The sequence below is a fragment of the Lissotriton vulgaris genome, chromosome 9 (genome assembly GCF_964263255.1).
Source record: "Lissotriton vulgaris chromosome 9, aLisVul1.2, whole genome shotgun sequence".
NCBI lineage: Eukaryota > Metazoa > Chordata > Amphibia > Caudata > Salamandridae > Lissotriton > Lissotriton vulgaris.
Window position 1 is genome coordinate 327,086,835 of NC_141697.1, and position 19,577 is coordinate 327,106,411.

Here is a 19,577-nt window from a genome sequence, read left to right on the forward strand (position 1 = left end):
GATTGATTGTTTGCATGACTGACTAGTTGTGTGAGTAACTCCATGAATGAGTGACAGTCTGTGAGTGTCTGTTTACACTGATTGTATCTAAGGTTATATTAGAGTCTGAAGAGGTTCATCGTATTATCACATGAATGATATCATCAGTGATGTCATTTGATATGTCATCAGTGATGTCATCAGTGATGTCATTTGAGATGTCATCAGTGATGTCATCAGTGATGTCACTGACCATGTCATGAATGATGTAATATGTGACATCATCAGCAGTTGATTGCGGGTGCGCGATATATAGTTAGCGCATCTAACTATATATGGAATTTCAATGGTTTTATGCGAGTAAAATAAGGTTTTGTAAATGCAAATTCCTAACTATATATGTTCTATAACCAATGGTTTTTTCATTGAATTTTCAAGGTTTTGTAAATGCAAATTCCTAACTATATATGACCTATAACCTATGGTTTTTTCAGTGAATTTCATTGGTTTTTTAATAGCAAATATCAAAAGCTGTAAAATGTCAAGTACGTGATAGGTAAAAACTTTTTCGTGTTTATGCACGCTGATGTGCTTTGAACGCTGCCCCCCCCCCTCTTTTCTCTTAGTAGTACTCTCTTTGCAGATAGTGAAGAGTAGTTAACGCAGGCCTTTACCCCCGTTGTAATCCGTCGTGCCTGCTTGTCTCTCCATTTGATTGATTGTTATCCAAGCATTTACTGTTTTACAATTGATTCTCTTTGGTTCATTCTCTATTTACAAACAAGCACAAAGTCGCAATACTCTGTTTAGTCTTTGCAGATAGTGAAAAATCGTGAAAAATCGTGTTAAAAAATAAAAGTAATCGAGCAAAATCAGTATGCCACTAATTGGATCTCTTTTTGACCTCGCTAAAATAGAAATATTAGGAACAACCCTTCATGAGAAATACGAAAATAGTGAGATGAACTGAGCTCCACACCATGAGGGCTGCAAGACAGCTCGGCTCCGTCACCCACCCCGCCCAAAATAACGACAAACCCTATGCAAATATTAAAAATATAGACAACACACCAGCAAAGAAACAGGGTAAAACATTTTATTAAATAACTATTTACATTACGTTGGTTTATGAGATGATGTCAGTAGTGGACCGATGTGTGAATAGGTCGGAAGCAGCACAAGGCGCCAAGATCCGGATGGCAAGTCCTGGATGTTGGGTGCCATAGTTCAGAGTTCTGAGTTTGAGCCTTTTTCAATGCCTGTGCTTTGTTGTTTCCCCTCCATCAAAAACAAAAAAAATATATAAAACTGTGCAAAAATACAAAAAAATCAAAAAATGTTTAGAAAAGCAGTGCTTGTAAGACTGTCTGAAGCTTATTTCCACCTACTGCAGCTTCACTATTCTCAAAGTAAGTGAGGGTCGTTTGTGGACCTGACTGCATTTGAAAACAATGTTATATGGTACCTCCCTAAACAGCTTGACGGAGGCCCCCGAGGGGCGGTGTGATGGCACGGACTCGGAGAAGACGCTTGGCTCCGACCCCCTCCCCAAGTCTTATAGCACTGGTGTAGCCTGAGATCGCCCCCGACATAGGCGGCCGGCTCCCGGGGTCCGGCGGAACTTTTTGCCTTTTGATGACTCTTCTATTCTGGACTTTGTCCCACAATCCGTTTGACCTGAAGACACGCTGTAGTGGGGCGCCCCTTTACCGTTTTAGTTGCCATTCCGCCCGCTTTTGCTACACTGTGCCTCTTCCGCCATTCAGCTGTTTACCGCCCGCTCTTGCGACTACAGCGTCTCGCTCACCATGTAGTTGAGTTGCTCCCGCTCTTGCGGTGCAGCGATAGGCGGGTGCCACAGGACTCTCAAAATGGCGGCCGGCTCTTCGGTTTTGGGCCTGGTCCACTAAAATGGCCCTGGGACACCTTGGAACTCGGACGCTTCCCTGATAGGGCTTGGGTCCCATTCTCGAAAGCGTCCCCTCAGCTGTGAAGATTCTACAAAAGTCTTGGGGGCCCCCCGACTCCCGCAGGCTTCTGGTGGGGAGCGGCTGCCATGTCTGCTCGTGGAATGGCCACGACGGAGCTACGAGATGGTAGTGCTCTCATGCTGACGCCAGCTTTAGTCTGAAACATCCAGAAACACTGTAGACTACCAATTCGATCAGTTCCGGTAGCGCCCCAACATGACCCGGTAGAGAAGAACTTGCCCTCCCCTCTTTGACTGATGGTTCTTGTTGCCTGTCCCCTCTGTTGTCATTTAACAGAACTTTTTGGACTGCTGAAAGGGGTTGTGTTCCGAACGCTGGTTGGTGGAGACATTTTGACTATATTCTTGACCTACATTGTCGCGTAATGCGTTATATGACACGCCGCGTTAGCGCACCCGGAAGTGATCCGGGGCGCAGCGCGCAGCGCGTAACGTAAGCATAACAGGTCATGTGACTTGTTAATAAAACTTTTCATTGGTTCATTTTACTTTTGTTATTTTAATGATGAAAAGCTTGGTCATATGACCTAAAAATTACGCTTTTTATTGGTTTCGAACTTTTTTTTTTATAACATATATGTTATAATATTCCAGGCTAATGTACTTTCCCGGAAAATTTACAACTGTCCTGCAAGTAAAATATATTCATTTTTCGAGAAAAAGGGCGTTTCTTCGTTCCATGATGGAGCCGTTGAGTAAAAGAGACTCGGCCTGCTGTCTTAGTCGCCGATACGCCTGATTATCAGATTCTTATCGATCACTTTATGTTGCAGGAGAGGAAAACACAACTGCCCTTGACCATTTATCTTTACTGCGTTCCTACATATTATACCTTTTATCCGTCATGTAATTGGACTGCTTTATTTCACTTGCCTTTTACTGATTCGAAAACAGTGACTAAAAGTAAAAACTTTACCAATGTAAATACTACTACCATGTTTTGTTTTAAAAACCTTTATTGTGAAAATGTCAGCATACAAATACGGGCCTATAACCACGTGGGCCGGCCACGGAGCAAACTGAAATTCGAACTTTCAATAGTACAGTAATCAATAACACATCAGAACTTAATATCAATAGGGATGTCGAAATATTCAATCAATTCTCGTCCCCGCCCGCCATGAGCATCAAAACTGCATTCATATCTTGTGATATCAAGGTTGTTCAACCAGTACACAACAAGGAGTTACGAGTCCCATTTATACCGGCGCCATTTTGGGCGAGGCCGGGCAGGTCCAAGATATAGTCAAAATGTCTCCACCAACAATCGGCCAGACCAGAACCCCTTTCGGCCCTTTATGCTACAAGATGGTGTCTTCCATTCAGAAAATATTGTTGGCAGCATTTTGAAAGGAAACATAAACAGCCGTTCTCCTAGTGAGTCTCACATTGTTACATTTAGGAAGAATGTTGAAGAGTAGTATGTGGAAAATCTGAAGCCATTTTTCTACAAACTCTCAATCAGCCTTGGATGGAAAAAAAAATCCTGAAGAATGTACAAACTGAAAACCAATTTTTGTCTGTATAGCATCAACAGCAACGCTTGAGTCAGCTTTGTGTCAAGCCGCCATTTTGATTCAATCAATAACGTCCCCCTGCACACATTCAGGGACCTGGTCATGTCTTCAGATGAAACGGATTGTGGGACAAGAAGCAAAAAGGAAAAGGAAAAAAGTTCCGTCGGACCTCGGGAGCCGGCCGCCTATGTCATGTGCGACCTTTGGCCACACCAGGGCAATAGTGAAGCTGCAGCAGGTGCAAATAAGCTTCAGACAGTCTTACAAGCACTGCTCAGAACTCTCAACTATGGCACTGAACATCCAGGACTTGCCATTCGGATCTTGGCGCCTTGTGCTGGTTCCGACCTATTCACACATCGGTCCACTATTGACATCACCTCATAAGCCAACGGGGCACCCCACGCCGACTTTCGGCGCAGCATTGTAGGATGGCCACACCAGTGCGGCAACTTGCTGGACACCACCTCGGTGCCATCCGGATCTCGGCGCGTTCGAGTCACTGTACCGCAAGAGTGACCGGAACTCAGCTGGACACGCCGTCTTTCGGCGCAGCATTGTAGGATGGCCACACCAGTGCGGCAACTTGCTGGACACCACCTCGGTGCCATCCGGATCTCGGCGCGTTCGAGTCACTGTACCGCAAGAGTGACCGCAACTCAGCTGGACACGCCGTCTTTCGGCGCAGCATTGTAGGATGGCCACACCAGTGCGGCAATTTGCTGGACACCACCTCGGTGCCATCCGGATCTCTGCGCGTTCGAGTCACTGTACCGCAAGAGTGACCGCAACTCAGCTGGACACGCCGTCTTTCGGCGCAGCATTGTAGGATGGCCACACCAGTGCGGCAATTTGCTGGACACCACCTCGGTGCCATCCGGATCTCGGCGCGTTGTGCTGCCTTTGGCCTACTGTAGCCGCAAGTGCGGACGCAACTCAGTTGGACGGCGAGTGAAACGCTAAGGGGCGCCGCACTGCAGCCGAGGAGCCTCCATCTTGGGGGAGACGCACAGCCCTCACTGACTGACGCGACCTCACAGGCCAACGGGGCGCCCCACGCCGACTTTCGGCGCAGCATTGTAGGATAGCCGCACCAGTGCAGCAACTTGCTGGACACTAACTCGGTGCCATCCGGATCTCGGCGCGTTGTGCTGCCTTCGGCCTATTCGCACATCGGTCCGCTACTGACGCCGCCTCACGTGCCAACGGATTTTCTACGCTTTTTGTAGCCCTATGCCGCATAACAGGTCATGTGACTTGTTTATAAAACTTTTCATTGGTTCATTTTACTTTTGGTTTCCTAAAGATGGAAGGCTTGGTCATATGACCTAAAAATAACACTTTTCATTGGTTTAGAACATTTTTTTTTCCCAAACGATGAAAGCCCCACCTTGTTTCTGGATGATTCAGACTGAATCTGGCGTCAGCATGAGAGCACCACCATCTCGTGGCTCCGTCGTGGTCAATCCGCGAGCAATCATGGCAGCCGCTCCCCACCGGAAGCCTGCAGGAGTCGAGGGCCCCCAAGACTTTTGTAGAATCTTCACGGCTGAGGGGACGCTTTCGAGAATGGAGCCCAAGCCCTAGCAGGCAAGCGTCCGAGTTCCAAGGTGTCCCAGGGCCATTTTAGTGGACCAGGCCCAAAACCGAAGAGCCGTCCGCCATTTTAAGAGTCATGTGGCAGCCGCCTATCGCTGCACTGCAAGAGTGGGAGCAAATCAACAACATGGTGAGCGAGACGCTGTAGCCGCAAGAGCGGGCGCAACTCAGCTGGATGGCCGCCACCTGGGGAGGCCCGTTCACGCCGCCTCCCCCACGCCCCCCCCCGGGCCGCCCCACGCCAATTTTCGGAGCAGCATTGTAGGATACCAAAACCAGTGCAGCAGTTTACTGGACATCACCTGGGTGCCATCAACATCTCAGCGCGTTCTGCTGCCTTGGAACTATTGCCCAGAGTTGCAGAGTGAGACTCCATGATTGGAATAGGCACCGAGGCGAGAATTATCAGGTCCATGGAATTTTTGAGCCCAAGACCCGCCGAGGCAGGGAATTGAACACTGGTCCCGGGCTAGACCTCTGCATCAGGGTCTGCTGCTCTAATCATTGAGCCACACAAATCCTATGCCTATTATTTTACGGATGCAACACGTACTGGTACACTGGTTTTTGGGGACCGGTCGTTCCAGTTCGCGCCTGGCACTTTCAAGTACCTTGGAATCAATATATACAGGGATACTGAGGATCTGCTGGAAGGTAACCTGAGCAGGGCTATTACCTCGCTACGATCCCAAATAAAGTTCTGGTGTCAGTACCTTTATCTATAGCAGGAAAAGTAGCAATTGCCAAAATGGTGGTGTTCTGTAGACTATTGTATTTTTTCACCAACCTGCCCGTACTTGTACCATTCAAGACGTTTAAAATGCTCTCCTCTATGCTCATTGATATGGGGTAAGGGCAGGCGATGTATAGGGCTTACAAAATTGTACCCAGATACTAAACCAGGGGGAATGGGGGTCCCCGCCCTGAAAGCCTATTGCTACGCGAGTCAATTGCAATGGCTGGCGTACTGGCTAGCAGGACGAAACTTGCAAGAAATAGACATGACACCTTCAGACTGGCACAGGGGCGCAATACATACACTCATGCTACCTAATAGCAAAATCCCACCATCGGCACCACATCTTTTGAAAATTGCATTACTCTACTGGAGGCATTCCCTTCGATACACTAAGGCGGCGACCCCGTATGCCCCCACTCTACCCCTGCTGGGGATCCCCACACAGATGGGCAGAATCACTAAAGGAAGAATAGTAGCATGGGAAGACGTAGGCGTTACCACGGTGGGGGATTTCTTCAGAGAGGGTACTATGATGCCACATGATGGATTTATGCGGGACACACTGTTCCTTCTGCACGCCAGTCTATCTCATTACATCCGCACTACATGGGCACCTGGGGGGGTGGAACCAGCCACACATGCGTTGATCACAACGCAGCACTTGATGGGCAATGGCAGGCACCTTACAAGGTGGTTATACAAAGGCATTCGCACGGTGGCAGCGGTGTCCCTCCTGACACTACATGATAAGTGGGAGATGGACATAGGATGGGCATTAAGTGACAAAGAATGGAGTGTGCTGGTGGAATACCGTAGGAAGGTGTCGAGAAATCCGAAATTTAAGTACATACAACTCATGCTCTTTCTCCTGCATAGAGCATATGTGACGCTGTACAGGCTGAAAAGCATGTTCCCGGACTCATCGGATATGTGCCCCCGCTGTCAAACACAGGCAGCAGGTTTGATACACATGTTGTGGAACTGCCCAGGTTACGACATTACTGGGGGACAGTCTGTGAGATACTGACACATTTAGCTCCAGTAAGGAATAATGACGGCCCGGAATACTGTCTGCTGGGGCGGTGCCCTAAAGGGAAGAAAGGTTGTCCGGTCATAACATTTAACAACCTGGCGCTTATTCTAGCCAAAAAATACATTACGATGCAATGGAAAGCTATTAGGGCACCGGCATTGAAGACTTGGTATGACGAGCTGCTGAAGTGGGCAGGACGAAGGGAGCGGAACTGAAACGGGATTGCGTAGGACGCCTATGTCAATGGAGTTGAATTTGCTGATGGAGGAGCTTGGCGCTTTGGACATACTAGAATATTGTACATAGAGTATATTATGTAGAGGCCCGTGCCAGGCAGTAGTGTAGAGGAACTTGAACAAAGGGGCATACACAGGGGAGTTGCTGAAGACCAGTAGCTAATGTCTGCATGTAACAAGAAGGTATCGCGCTGAGATGGACTATGTATACGACTGTGCAATCTCTCATTCGCTGAGCCTGTGGTGGGAAGGGGATGGCGGGGAGTTTGGTGCATTTTTGTTGGTTTTTCTAAAATATTTCACGTTATGCAAAATATTGACACAGTGCTGTCTGGATGGGATACCAGATTCCAAGACTTCTATTGCCAGAGTGGCATGTACACTTGATATGCATAGGGGGGTTATTTATTTTCTTTTAAATGCAACAAAATGAGAACAAGAAAAAACTTGGGTATGCGTTCAGAAAAACAAATGTTTAGTGACAACTGCTGTATAACGATGCTTTACCAAGATATGACTTTCAGTGTTGAGGCTTGAATATGTGGAATGCTTCACACAAAGATGTACTGTGTCATAATCTTCTAATAAAACTGTGTTCAATTTTTTTTTTTTTTTAATGAGGCAAGTGTCTGCAAAAATCTGGGTTTGCTGCAAGCTCTTAATGTTGGGTGAATCAGATAATAGAGGCCTCCAACTCAACAGTTTCCTTCACTACAGTCCCAGATAATTAAATGCACCATCAAAAACAAAATCTAAGGTTCAAGCATTACCTTCATGCTGGCCAGTGTGTCAAAGCATATTTTTCTGACCAGTTCCTCGGTCCCTCCCCTTTAGTGAAACTGGTGTACTTTAAAGACATTGTCAAAAAATACCATAAGCTCTGTTGCCTATTAAGGTTACTGTTCCTTCTTTTCCTGATCGCAGGACCCAACATGTACATTTTCCTGACTTCAGCATTGACCAGAACTTATCAAACTGTTCAGGAAAGAAAGTACAAAGATCTAAATGAAGACAGATTCCATCATTTCGTTTTTTGCCGCTTAGAGGCCAATTTTCTAGCCACTTTCTACGGCCTTCCAAGTTACAACAGTGACAAGAACATTGACCAACCTATCAGACTGGAGGAAGTTATCTCCTGTATTTCAAAACTAGAAAACAAAGTCTCTAGGGCCTGAAAGCTTCACTCTTTCATTTTACAAACCTTTATACGTCAAAATCATCCTGAAATCTGAAAAAGACTAGTGGTGTTCGAAATTCTCATAAATTGCATTTACGTAATTACGCTAAATTAACAGAAAACTACGTGGAATTATGCATAATTACACAAAGTATGAAACCTACATTTGTCGCTATATTTTAGCACAGAATGCAACCTGGACCTCGTTTTGGACACAAGGATGCATTTCACACTAAAATAAGATAGGGCCCAAGCCCCTCTAAATGGCAGCAGAACGCGTTCTGGTCTTTCGCGTTGTTCCTGTGCACTTGCTCTAAGTTTTGTCTTGAACTGAACATAATTACATCACGTCAAATAATAGTGTCATTTTGGGAATTTAGTGAAACGCGCTAATAGATAATTACCAAAATTACTCAAGATTATGCGAGTGTAACTAAATATATACCCTGGATTTAGAAAAGACCGTTGCCTGTGCAGCCCAGAGGGACCTATTGTCACTAAACATAGCCAAAACTGTTCACAGGTGTCCTCGTGCTTAAGTTGGGCTCATACATACTGGTGTTGGTGGATCCAGACAAAGTAAGTTTTATAAAAGGTTCAAATAGTGGGGCACCAACCAGGAAACGGAGGGGTGAAATCTTGTTATCCTCATATGCAAAGAAAGTATTTGACCAGATCAAGTGGCTAGAAATAGAACACACAATGATGAAATTCCCTTTGGTCCCACGTTTAGATCTTGGGTACTCAATCAATCGATAATGTGTTTGTAGAGCACGCATACTCACTCGTAAGGGTCTCAAAGCGCTGGGGAAGAAGAGAGATGCAGGTTCCAGTCCATCAAGGAAGGGGGTCTGTCGAAGAGCCAAGTTTTGAGGTTTCTCGTGAAGATGGGGAGTGATGTGGTCTGTCTGAAGTGGAGTGGTATTGCGTTCCAGGCTCTGGCCACGAGGAAGGAGAAAGAGATGCCTCCCAAACTGGTCTTCCCGGTGTGAGGAACCACGTCGTAGGAGAGTTGGGCTGATCGTAGGGTTCTTTGGTGTGAGTGGAAGTTGAGTCTGCTGTTGAGGTATACTGGTACAGTGTTGTGGAGGGCTTTGTGTGCCTGGGTGAGGATCTTGAAGGTGATTCTACCCTCGATGGGGAGCCAATGGAGTGTGCGCCGGTGCTGGGAGATGTGGCAGTGTCTTGGTAGGTTGAGGACCAGTCTTGCGGCGCAGTTCTGGATGTTTTGTAGCTTGCGGGTGAGGTTTTTGTTTATTCCTGCGTAGAGTGCGTTACCGTAGTCGAGTCTGCTGGTGACTAGGGCGTGGGTGATGGTTTTTCTGTGCTCAAGGGGGATCCATTTGAAGGGCTTATGTAGGAGGCGGAGGGTGTGAGTACACTGTGTTGGTACAGTGAACCCTTTGCCCAGGTTGTGTCCCCAGTTCTCCAGAACAGGCATGCTGCAAGGCAGGAATGCCCACTATCACAACTTCTTTTCATTAGAGGATTTGTAAGAATAAAGAGATATAGTTGATCCAAATTGGTCAAGAAGTCTATAAATTACAAATGTATATAAACAGCATTGATTGTGATCCCCAGTCCAGTGAGCTCAGTCTTTCCTACTGATGCTGGAATTGCAGGACTATGGAGAGGTCTTGGGATTCAAAACAAATCTCTTAGGTATTCATATTTAGGTCTGTTAAGTGGACTAAAGATCCAGTTCTCTTTCAGTTGGGCGACCCAACACAGCGACTATCTAGTTATTCGTATAATATGAACGCCTGACCAGATTGTCACCAGAATTTCACTCTACCTCTGCAGTATGTAAAGGCTGACATACAGTACTGACGGATGGGGATAGCTTCCTTGGGCTAGTGGCAGTCAAAATTACCTCTCGCCTGAAGAGTGACTGCTCCCTTTATGTGTACTATCCTAATGTCCTCCATCCAGTATGCTCTTGTATGATCAAACCGCTTCAAAGTGCAGTAGGGAACTTATATTATATCTGCGCATCACCAGACGTAGGATGTGGTCATCTCTGTGGCTTGGGGTCCTGGAACTGCTGAGCGGTTTGAAGTATTATCCAGTGTTCTAGCTCCACTTTTCACTTGGAAAGCCTCAGAAACGTGTAAAAGCGGATGTGAATATAGGGATGGGGCTGTGGCTGGACCTGAGGCTTAGAGCTTAGCGGCTTTATTCTTCTTCTGTTATTAGGTCTACTTTGGAGATCTCTTTGATGAGGCAGGGAGTCATAGACTTTGACAAAATAACACACACACATTCTATATCACCTTAAGGAAACGTTTTCGAATTATAGCAAAATAACCTCTGGGCCATGCAACCCACTATCAAACATTATGTGTGAGGGGTCCGACAAATTCTGAAGGGTAGTTGTTAGCAAAGGAGGGGCAACAAAGGTCTAGTTTCAAATACTTCCAAACTCCTAATTGAACTGAGACCATCGGGAGGCCCGATTGAAATGAGAGCTAGAACAAATCCTGTCGGAAGTAATGAGGACAAATTTATACAAGAACAAAATCACTGAACAGACCATTTTGATCAATGAGGCTATGGTGAAAATAGTTATTGGTACCACACTCAGATCAAATTACATGAGTTGAACTCTCACTGTTCAGATAGATGTTAGTAAGGATTTGGGGTGATGGCACTTTTCTGCACTTGTGGGGGTGGGGGGGCTAAGACTGTAAGCATTCTGGACAGAAGTCTTGGATGTAAGTGGTATATTTTTCACGGATGTAGATATCTATCCTACATGGTGTTAGGGCTGCCTTATAGAGTCTTATTTCTGCTGCGCTATGAAGGATAGAAGGTCGTAGCACTAGATCAATCAATCAGGGGTATTGTAAGCGTGCTACTCACAGTGAGGGTTTCAGGGGGTTGGGGGGAGGTATGCTGCTTCGTTCAGCCGAAGAGCCAGGTCTTGAGGGTCTTCCTGAAGGTGTTCAGGGAGGGGGCTTGTCTGATGTCTGCCGGTAGCTCGTTCCAGGTCTTGGCTGCGATGTGAGAGAACGATCTCCCGCCTGCTCTGGCTCTGTGGATCCGCTGTGTTTTGGCCAGTGCAAGGTTGGATGATCGCAGGTTTTTTTTGGGTAAGTGGAAGTTTATTCTGTCGTTGAGGTATTTGGGTCCGTTGTTGTGCAGGCACTTGTAGACGTGGGTGAGGATTTTGAAGGTGACTCTTCCGGGGGATGCCGAGGGCGAGTCTGGCTGCGGTGTCCTGTACCGTTTGCAGTTTGCGGAGTAGGGACTTGTTGATGCTGCCTAGAGTGCTTTGCCATAGTCAAGTTTGCTGGTAATGAGTGTGTGGGTGACTGTTTTCCCCGAATGGGGGGGGATCCATTTGAAGGTCTTTCGGAGAATGCAGATGGTGTTGAAGCAGCTGGAGGTTACGGCGTTGACCTGTCGGTTCATAGTGAGTGATGAGTCGAGTATGATGCAGAGGTTCTTTGTGTGGTCTGAGGGGGTAGGTGGGCTTCCGAGGGCGGTGGGCCACCAGGTGTTGTCCCAAGCTGATGGGGTGGTTCCAGGGACGAGGACTTCTGTTTTCTCTGTGTTGAATTTTAGGCAGCTGTTGGTCATCCAGACTGCCACTTCTTGCATTCCTCTCTGGAAATTGAGTTTAGCGGTGGTGGGGTCTTTGGTGAGGGAGAGGATGAGCTAAGTGTCGTCGATACAATGTTGAGGCCGTGTTGTCGGACGATGTCTGCGAGGGGGGCCATGTAGACATTGAAGAGGGTCGGGCTTAGAGATGACCCCTGTGGTACTCCGCAGGTGATGTCGGTGGGGGCGGAGAGGAAGGGCGGTAGTCTGATCCTTTGGCTTCTTCCGGTGAGGAATGAGCCGATCCAGTCTAGGGCAGTTCCTCTTATGCCAGCCTCGCGTAGTCTGGTGATTAGTGAGCAATGAGAGACGGTGTCAAGGCTGCAGACCGGTCGAGGAGGATGAGGACCGCAGAATGGCCCTGGTCCAGGAGGGTACGGATGTCATCTGTGGCGGCGAGTAGGGCGGTCTCAATGCTGTGGTTAGCTCGGAATCCAGATTGGGACGGGTCGAGGAAGGCATGTTCTTCGATGAATCGTGTCGGTTCTCTGACTGCTTTTTCCGCCACTTTGGCTGCGAAGGGAAGAAGCGAGATGGGCCGGTAGTTTTTGAGGTCGGTGGCGTCCGCCGTAGGTTTCTTGAGCAGGGGCCTGACTTCGAGTATATCAAGGTTACCCACTCAACAGGAGGAGATTAATCCACTCTGGAGATACTGTGGATAGAAAAGATTGTGGTGTCCCTAACTTGAGACACCCAGAAATTTGACCTCCTGCAGGTCCCTATTCCTAGATGTCCATTCTATGGAGTTTTTTTAGCTTACCTGCCTATAATTTTTAAGAGAGTTATACATAGTCCTTGCTGAATGACCCTAGATGGCTTAGGCATGATCTCAGGGGAATACACATGACTAGCAGCCAGGTGCACAACTTCGTATCAGGAGAAGAATGGAGAGACTAATGTGCACCCAGGGCCGGTTGGAAAGGGAAGTGGGAGGTGGAATAAAACTTTGTTTAGGCACAGTTTGCTTTTGTCAATTTCCTTCTGTGCTCAGGTGCATGACAAGGACTCCTTCCATGCCAGCCTCCAGGTTGTACCTGATGAGGTTCGTTACATCAAAAACATTTAAAAAAACATATTTGAACCATAAAAGCAACATTTTAGCACTGAACCTGGGGCATGGATCAAGTGGTTCTACAATAGTCATCTCAAAGCCTTATGAGCTACTTTTTATAAAGCAAGTTAAACACCCACAAAGAAATATTTTGCTTTCTAGTCCGGACTTTCCATCATAGGCTGCACTTTGTAAACCTGATTGCTTGGCTTCTAAGTACCTACAATATGGCTATTAGACTCTTCGGAAGTACTGTATTATGACATTGAATTAAGAAAAGGGACTATTCAGCCACTGTTTATATGCCTTTAAAAAAAGAGGTTCTATGCATGTTGTCTTAAAAAGCAGATGGCCCGAGGACTTGCCAAGAAGAGACAGTATTGCCTTCTCTTTATTTGGAAAAATCTGGCTTTCAGTTCTCGTGTATTAAAATCCTTAAATCCTTCATAACCATGTCAGTTATAAAGGATTTTCTACAGGGTCTTATTAAAGATTTTCCCAGTAGGGAGGAAATCTCCTCCTTGGGAGGTTACCATTATCTTTTCTCCTTTCCAAGTTGATGCCCAACCACTTTTTCTTAAACAATTTACAGAGCAGACTTGCGTCACATCTTATAAAAGAGGCCTTTGGCATTGTCAGAAGAGATGTGAACTTCAAGCTCAATGTTTGGAGGAACCCAAACTGGTGTTCCACTGCAACAAAGTTTACTTTACCCAAAGTAGATTCAGACTTTCATATCCATTAGAAGATTTCTATTCCTATATTCTTTCTGCATCATTCATCTCGGACAGAAGGAGCTTTTCATACTCTGGATATTAAAAGAGCTTTGAATAATTGGACATGACCAAATCCATTTAGCAGTCCAAATGGCTATGCATAGATTGTGGTTGAGGTCCTCCAATTTAATATCTACATTTCACCTTAATTACTTGCTGCCAAGTGAAGAAGTGCCTTCTAGTTAAGCCTAAGGTTCAGTCCCTACCAGTGGAGATCTTCTCAACACCTCCATTAACACAGCTACCTTCCTGGAAGCATTAAGCATGCAGCCATCAACACCCTGCCAAGAAGCCGACCCATCCAAGCTTGCGAGCTACCGACCGATCTCCCTCCTACCATACCCAGCCAAGTTCCTACAAAAAAACATCAACAAACACCTTGCTAACCACTGGCTCCTTGAAGCCTCTGAATCAGGATTCAGACCAACCGACAATACAGAGGAGACAGCCCCCATCTCACCACAGACAATATCAGGAGGATCCTCGATGGAAGAGAAAGCGCAGCCCTCATCCTACTGGAACTCAATGCAGTATTCAACCTTCTCCCCCATCCCATCCTGACCAGACGACTCCACGAGTCTGGCCTTCAAGGACTCACCCTGCATTGAATTAGCACCAGAAGAACCCATATAGTCAACTTGTGGCCATACTCTTGAGATGCCCGAGAACTAATTTGTGGAGTCTCACAGAGTTCCTAGCTCAAGCCCAGGAACTCATTTGCAGAGTCCCACAGAGTTCCTCACTCAGCTCAATCCTCTTCAACATATACATGGCACCTTTGACAGACATCATCTGTGGACACGACATCAGCATACTCTCCTGTGCCAATGACAATGCAACTGATACTGTCCTTCTCTGACAAAACATCCAGCACAAGGAACAGCTTCAACTCCTGCATGACTGCAGTGGCCACCTGGATGAAGACCAACCGCTTGAAGCTTAACACGGACCCGACCAAACTGGTAATTTTTCAGAAAAGATACCCCACTGTGGGACTCCGACTGGTGGCCTTTAGACCTCAAACCTTCTCCAACCCCACTCCACAATCAAGAAACCTCAGGATCATTATCAAGCACAAGCTGATGATGTCTATCCAGGTCAACGCTGTCACCACAACCTGCTTTCACACCCCTAGGATGCTGACAAATATATGCAAGTGGCTACCAAACAACACCAGGAAGACTCATCACCAGCAGACAGAACTACAGGATGTCCCCTATGCAGGAATCACCAACTAACTCACAAAAAGATTAAACAAATTTTAAGACGTAGCTGCTAGACAAGTCCACAGCCTTCCATAGCAGTCTCCACACACCTGAGGGACATTCACTGGCTCCTGATACATAAGCTTGCTCAGTTCAAACTTCTCCCCCACACCTACAAAATACAACATAGGACCAACTTACCTGAGCAGGCCCATGCAGTTCCACCAACCCTCCAGACACCTCCACACAGCCAGCCTCTCCTAGCACATATACCACGCATACACAAAAGCAGATCAAGAGGTTGTGCTTTCTCATACATCACTCCTAAAGCTTGAAACCGTGTTCTACACCACATTAAAGCCTCCTTGTTGCTTCTTGAGTTCCCCAGGAAACTGAACACCTTGCTCTTCGAGTAAGATTACACAAGACTAGTCTCGCCTATAACCGTCTGGATAACCTCGCATGCGCTAATGTGATAAGTGTGATATGAAAATACACATAACATAGCATTCTACTCGAGGCTAAATAGCTACTTCTGGTCTCATGTAGACTGTGCCTATTCCAGATATTTGTACTGCCCCCTGGAGGTCATTGCATACTTTTGGTAAGTATTCCTACACAGGTTCTGACTCCAGAACAGGTGCTTGAGTAGGTCAGGCGTAATTGTGCAATTTGTATTTGCTCAGTTACAGTCGTTCCTATTAACCATCATCCTTGAAAACCCCCCTGGGATTGAGAGCGATTTAACTTTCTACTCTGTACCCCCATTATTCAAAAGACTAAGGTGAATTGGGTCTGTAGATTGTGATCATTACCTGTATTTTCATCAAAGCAAACTGCCTTATTGGCCATGCACTGCATGATGCGCAGTCTGTGTCTAGACTACTAGAGGATACATTTTGGCTTGATTTTGGAGTTTTAAAAATGATTCAGTTATTGTGAATTTCCACTACCAAAGTAAGAGGATAGGTGTAAATGTTGCTTTGTTTAGGCATAACCTATTTTCTTTGTAAACATTTTTTATTAGAATAGCGTTCTGGGGATCGTGCATGTACTCGGGATATTCTACTATTTATGGCTTTAGAGAGAACAAACACCCAGGACAATGAGCTAAGATTACATGTGAGTAATTTTTCCTCACTCTCCTTGAATTATTAATAACATGAACACGTCATGCAGATCACAAGCATTATAAAAGTCTTGAGCTTTATAGATACTATGGGATTACTTCACATCATTCGTTTCCAGTTGTTCTGATAAACAATAGATGCCTTCAGATTATGGTCAATGTTTTGTTTCTAGTTCATGACTCATCAAATAGAATAATTCCCAAATATACATTTTCAGGACACTTTCTGAATACGCTTGCATCCTTAGATTACTTTTCTAAAACACAGTGATGGGTCCCAGAATACAAGGCGTCTGTGGAAACAATTCTCACATTGTAATGGTTTTCAAATGGTAAGGTCTTTGCTGCAGCCAAAAATACTTCTTGGGTACCAAGCAAGGATGCCGTGGATCACTAAGAAGTTATTTTCAACATCACAAATGGCCACTGCTATTAAATGTGAGAGGTCGAGAATTACGGGTTGTTGTTGGTGCTTGATTTTATTGCTTTGTGTCCTGTAGAGATGCAATGTCTTTTGGAAAACAGTGCCAACATTCTTTCTCCAACCTCAGCCTTTTCTCACTTTGACTGGCACTAAGGCAAGTGCACTTATCGGTATGCACTGACATCGTATGTATACATAAACCACGGGTCATGACAAAGCCCCTTTTGGCAGCTTTCTGGTTGAAGGAAATTGTGTTTAGCAGAAAACGCTATCTCACATATATTTGGTTTAAATTCTAATAATTTGATTAGCTCTGAAACGGTCCCTTTTGGTAAATCTCTTTGAATTCAATAAAGAAACACAGCGGAATTAACTCTGTGCTTTTTGCTAGAGTTATTACCTGTTTGTGGACAGTTAAGCATCTGATTCAGTCATCTGCACTATGCTCGCGTGGCCCTACATGAATGCCCTTTCTCAACATTCTGCATTTCTGTGGTCCTATGTGTTTGTGCCACACCTCTGTACTTGTATTGGAGCACATTGCATTTCCAGTTCAATTGAGGGTTTTCTTCACCAGTACCAACAGCACCACATCAGATCTCCTATAGAATAAATACTTGATGCATTTTACTCTTTCCTAGTGTCATTATCAAAACACATTGGTTCATGCTCAGTACTACAGGTTGGCCATTGCTTTTCATGGACCTTTTAAGGTTGAGTCTACAAGAAAAGCCGAAGTGAAAGCCCCACCCACAACCCAGAATGTCCATCAAGCTAGCTTCCAATATCTCACTCTCCATGTATGCCAAATTTGATTATTGTTGACTTGAATGAATACTTGAAGCATGCACGTCTTGAGTATTGGCCCTTCATTAGTGAGATCTTTCTCTCTAATTCTGACATCCAACATCCTCTTAAGCTTTCGTGGCTCCAGAAAAAAAGGTTGTGGAAGAGACCGGGTCCACCAGCAGATGCAACAGTTAACTTTGTTGTACTTGCACGCAACACCTGCTTCCAAGCCACCTTAGTTTATTCTCCACAAGTTTCTCTGGGCCAGTAGGGGGGCCGGGTCCGATTTTGCCTGTCTGGCTGCCATTCAATTATTTCGGAACAATAGGTGATTTAAACTGTTTAGTTTGGTTACACCCTACCCCTTTTTGTCCACCTCTCTGCACGTGCCTCGAGTTTGTGCTCAGCTATCAGCGGAGCTTGCTGCCATACTAACCAGAAACGTTCAGACATTGCTTGCCAAACTTGCGATCGAGTTGGTACTCAAGGTAGAGAGATGCACAGGATGCTAGCCCTAATACTTCTTTGTTCCCAATAAGGGCTGGGTTTGAGCTCGATATTAGATCTCAATTTTTTAACCTTTCTCAGGATGGAGAAGTTCAAAATGCTGACATTTGTTTTGATCCTGTAACCTTGGATCCCGGAGACTGGATGGTTTAATTAGACTTGTAGAATGTACCAAACCTGCAGCCCTGCAGGCATTCACTCCGATTTGTTTTAGAGTATGAACTCTTCCAGAACAATATCCTCACTTTCAGCCTTACCTAGGCCCCTCGAGTGTTCACAAAAGTGATGTCAGTCGTGGCTCAGCTTTCCAGGTCAGCAATTCCCATACATCAATGACTGGCAGTTATATACAACCTCGCCCTAGTCACTCTCACAATTTGAAAGTGATATCCTCATTGTTATCCACCTTTGGCTTTTCCATCAATGAGTAAAAACCCCACCTCCAAGCCCTGCAGAGAATTTTCTGTTAGGGAACATCCTGGGCACAGTGGCTTCAAGGTTTTTCGGCATCTCCAGTAAGACCGGGTCATTCGGCCTGTGAACATGATGTCTTGGTTCCGGCCTAGGTGTTTTTGAGGCTTCTTGGTCTCCTCGACTCCTGCATACTGCTTATGTCTCATTCCTGCTGGAAAATGCTGGCTCGACTTTGGAACTTTTGACTTGAATGGGACTGACCCTGAGGATGCCTCTATGACAACATCTGCACAAATAGGAGACGGAAGCCCAGGAGCTTCAGTGGTGGATGGTAGAGACCAGCCTGGCATGAGGCAGCTCACTTTAGTGATGGACTCTCATCATTGGGCTGGGAAGTTCTCCTGGATGATGCGGAGATAAGAGGCTTCAAGTCTTAGATGGAGTACCATCGCCATATAAATCTTCAGGAACTGCACATTTTACGTCTGGCCTTCAAAGCCTTTCTCCCTACTGTTATGGCATGTCAGTCTAGGTACTAAGGAAGAGCACAACAACCATGTGGTACACCAACAAGCAGAGAGGAGTGGAGTCATGTGCCCTCTCTATAGGGTCTCTGAAAGTGTGGTGGTGGCTGGACCACAAGGGATATCATTGACGGTCAGTCTCTGGGCCATCTTGTCTGGCCACCTGTCTTTATGTGTCCCCTACTGTGAAAACAGGCAGGTTGATCCTCTTCTGGACACACTGTCTGTTTCCTGTGGGTCAGGTAATGGCCTTTCTTTGTTTGCCTAATCAGTCCTCTTTATTCAATTCATCCATTGTGATGAGTTTCTTAAAAGATCTTTTTTTATGTTTCCCCATGCTCCTTTCATGTTTTCCCTAACAATTTGATGGTTTGGACTCTGAAAGTGGTGCTAAGTATTTATGCCCCTCAATCTCCCTGCCTCCTTCTCTCCATCACATCTCCGGTACAAGGAAAAAAAAGGCAGTCCAGAATCATACCCTTTTGTAGGGCCTGTCCTTTGACTTAGTCTGTGATAAGCTGTGGAAAAAAAGATCCACCCCCTAGGGCATCCTTGCATATTCCACCATGGCGAAAGCTGTAACTACAGATTTGGATAGGGACTTTCTAGTGCTAGACATCTAGCCTATATGCCGCTCTGTGTTGTCACTTTCGGAGGTGAGACTGAGCTGCAGTGTTTCTTTGTGGCACCATTCAAGGAAAAGCTTACGGATCCAGTCTGGCACCTATCAGGATTCAAAAGGTGAGTAATCAAAAAGTGAGAAATCTTTTTTTAGAATATCCACATAAAAGAGGCTTATAGAAAGGTAATCAACTTGTATGTTTCTATCAAGCCCTCTCCTTCTCTTCATGAGCCTCTCTCTCTCTTTGACATGTGCCTTACACC

At 45.7% G+C, this 19,577-nt stretch overlaps 1 protein-coding gene across 2 annotated transcripts in view; it reads left to right on the top strand.

Moving 5' to 3' along the window:
- Positions 1–19,577, top strand: part of TTC8 (tetratricopeptide repeat domain 8) — a 260,914-nt gene that overhangs the window by 236,950 nt on the left and 4,387 nt on the right. The gene's annotated exons all lie outside the window — the stretch shown is intronic.